Genomic DNA, 3,895 nt, shown 5'->3' with positions numbered 1-3,895 from the left:
GAGGAGGAGAATGCTCACTTATTTGTTGTTTGGTTGTTCCACACTTCAAAAGAAATATTTTTACTTTATTTTCTTATCTGAATTAGCCAAGTGGTAATACCCTCTACTCAACTCATACACCTTTTCTGGTAAAACTGAAATTCTGTATTTGGCTTGTTGAATCCAGAGCATTTAAGAGCCTCTCCACATCCTCGGAGAAGTATGAGCCAAATAAACTCTATGGAGAAAGGCATTTCATCTAGGCCAGAAAGAGGATGCTTTCTACATCCACCTCTGAAAGTGCAACTCCCAAAGAAATCGAGCAAGATGTTGTTTCAGTTCTCAAGGCCATTTCCACAATGAGACTTCCTCAATCCATTTGTAATGTTGTCAGTTCCAGAGTGGCAAGTGCATGATCCCTATTTAAGTCAGATCCCATTTTGCAAGGCTGTTATCCTGCATAGCTGTGAGTATTGCCATTTTTCCTATCGAAATTCCTGTTTCTCCCCAAAGATCTCTAGGAACTAATGCTGAGGTTGTCCAAGGTCAAGGAATGGTGAAGGGGCATATGCCTTTGTAGATATCAGTGATAGTGATAGTTCGGTCACATCAACAGTCCCTTACACAAACTCCAATGACTTGCTAGTTTGTGTCCTTGCAACCAGAACAGGTATGTGTTATGCTTAGAGAGCAACAGAGTGGAAAGAAATAAGCTTTTCTTCTTTTGTTGGGTTAGAAATATTTTGGCTCATTGTAGGATGACTTAAAGGATCCTTTTCATCCTTTCAGAGAACTTGCAACTAACAAGCTTCCAGAGATGGCCAGGAGAGTTTATGTGGGCTCTTTCAAGACCATCTTTTCTGAGAGGACTGTAGCATTTAATATTCCATTTGTACCCCTTCATGTCGCTGCCTTTTTGAAGTAAGGCACACTATGTCATTTTCTTTGACTAACTAAATGTGAGCAGAAATAGTGTGTCAGCTTCCAAGAAGAATCATTTAATTTTAGATACTAAAAGCCGTGTGCTTCCACGAGCCAGAAGAGAGATATCTGCTGCCTGGAGAAGCCCCAGCTGCCCTGCCCTATAGCACCTGACCTCTCTTCTGCTACCACATTTAACACCATTCTCTCCCCAAGGCCTCTTCTCCCTAACTCCATCCCAATTGAGCTCTTTAAAGCCTCAGCTCCATTTTCCTTCAGCAAGGTCCCACTCTGGATCTCCCCTCCCCCTGCATGGAAGTCAACCAGGCCAACCTCTCTCTAGTGTCCTTTCTCCTTGGAAGAGCTGCCTGGAACCCTGGCCTGGTCGGCTCACATGTAGGTTTCCTGCTCTGTCCTGGAGGACCAGTACGGCCAGACTGTGGGGACTGCTCCTGTGTGGGCCGAACCTCAGCTGATCCCTAAGAAAGGGCCGAGTCATACTTGCTGTGGTTTGTCCCCTGGGTCACTAGCTACAGAAATAACTTTAATGTTGATGATGGGGTTGGGAGAAGGAGTCTTTTCCATTTGTCTTGGTGTCCAGGCCTTGATGGATTTCAGGGTCTGTGGGAGAAGAGGAAGACAATGATGAGGATTCTTGCCTCTTTCTGACACTTCCACATGCTTCGCTGTCCCACTTCATGGAGATCTCTGCAAAAAAAAGGAGGGTCCTTCTGGTCCTGGGCTCCTTATTGATTCAACTGCCCTCCAGTCATGACAAGTGCTGTGGTTCTGAGGTTGTTTGGGGTGTGACACCAAGGGTATCACATCTAGGGAGACTATTCCTGTCACCTTTACTTAGAAGCTCCCGCAGATCCAGATCCACCCCCGCCCCCACTCTAGTCCCGTAATAAATCTCAACAGAACATAAAAAAAATACTTGGCTCTAGATAATATTTGTTTTATATTTAATATGTATACAAACTAAGACTTTTCTGGCCATAAAACCTTCACTGCCATCGAGTTGGAACCAGCTCACAGCTGGCCCTAGCAGTGGATCTTCAGAAGCTGTAATTGCATGGGAGGAGGTTGCCCAGGTTTCTCCCAAGGAGCTGGCCGAGTGATATTTGTCAATTTCTTCTGAATATAAAGTAGCATCAGTAATGCGAATTAGAATGGAGTACTAATGAAATTAATGTGAGAGAAATTAAACAAACAAATCCAAACAAACACACAGCCAAAGAAACCACAGAACATTAAATGATTGTGGTTAGCTTAGGATAATTTCCTGTTCCTCCAGGCCTCATAAGTAGAGAATGAACAAGGATAAAAGCCATATTCAGAGAGAATGTGAAGAGACAATAACTTAAAATATTTTAAATACTAACAAAGCAGAGGAATGTCTATCTGTGTTTCATTGATTATGCAAAGAAATTTGACTGTGTGGATCATCACAAACTGTGGCTGACTCTGAGAAGAATGGGAATCCCAGAACACTTGATTGTGCTAATGCAAAACCTAGACTTGGACCAGGAGGCTGTTGTCAGAACAGAGCAAGGAAACACTGCATGGTTCAAAATTGGGAAGAGTACACATGAGGGATATGTCCTATTGCCATGCCTTTTCAACCTGTATGCAGAACATATTATCTAGGAGGCTGGGCTGTGTGAGGAAAAGTGTGGCATCGGGTTTGTGGAAGATTCATCAACAACCTGCGTTATGCAGATGACACAACCCTGCTTGCTGAAACTGAGGAGGACCTGAAGCACTTGCTGCAGAAGGTCAAGGACTGCAGCCTTCAATATGGATTGAGGCTCATTATCAAGAAGACAAAGATTCTCACCACTGGCCCAACTGGCAGCATCAGGATGGATGGTGAAGAGATTGAGATTGTACACAGCTTTAGTTTGCTTGACTCCACAGTCAACACTCTTGGCATCAGCAGCCAGGAAATTAAAAGATGTATTGTGATGGTAAAATCCGTTGTTAGGGATCTCTCCAAAGTACTGAAGAGTAATAATGTTACTCTGGAGACAAAGGTGCACCTGATACAAGCCATGGTCTTTGCAATCACCTGCTGTGCATCAGAGAGCTGGACAATGGCTAGGGAGGACAGAAGGAGAATTGATGCCTTTGAGCTGTGATGTTGGAGAAAAGTATTGAATATATCACAGACTGCTAAGAAAATGAATAGGTTCATCCTGTTGTTGTTGTTATGTGCTGTCGAGTCACTTGCGACTCATAGCAACCCTATGCACAACAGCCCTAAACCCTGCTCTATCCTGTGCCAATCTCACTGCCTCTGACATACCCATCTCAATTACCCCAGTCACTGAATTAATCCACCTCATAGAGGGTCTTCCCCTTCTGCGCTGTCCCTCCAACCTCCCAAGCATGATGTCCCTCTCCAAGAACCTCTCCCTCCTTACAACATGTCCAAAGTATGTCAGATGAAGCCTCAGAATCCTTACCTCCAAGGAGTAGCCTGGTCTAACCCTCTGCAGGATGAATCTCTTTGTTTTCTGGCAGTTCAGGGTACATTCAGTATTCTTCTCCCACACCAAAGCTCAAAGACATCAATTCTCCTTATATTCTCCTTAGTTATTGTCCAACTCTCTGATGCATAACAAGTGATTGCAAAGACCATGGCCTGTATCAGACGCACCTTAGTCTACAGAGACACACCATTGCTCTCCAGTACCCTGGAGAGGTCCCTAACAGCAGGCTTTCCCATTGCAATCCATTTTTTTTATTTCCTGGCTACTGGTGCCAAGAGTGTTGACCGTGGAACTGAGCAAACTAAAGCTGTGAACAATCTCAATCTCTTCACCATCCATCCTGATGCTGCCAATTGGTCCAGTGATGAGATCTTTGTCTTCTTAACATTGAGCTTCAATCCATACTGAAGGCTGCAGTCCTTGACCCTCTGCAGCAAGCGCTTCAGGTCCTCCTCAGTTTCAGCAAGCAGGGTTGTATCATCTGCATAATGCAGATTGTT

The sequence above is a fragment of the Elephantulus edwardii genome, unplaced genomic scaffold (genome assembly GCF_000299155.1).
Source record: "Elephantulus edwardii isolate Elephantulus edwardi_28Jun2011 unplaced genomic scaffold, EleEdw1.0 scaffold00140, whole genome shotgun sequence".
NCBI lineage: Eukaryota > Metazoa > Chordata > Mammalia > Macroscelidea > Macroscelididae > Elephantulus > Elephantulus edwardii.
This window is presented reverse-complemented; position numbering follows the sequence as displayed.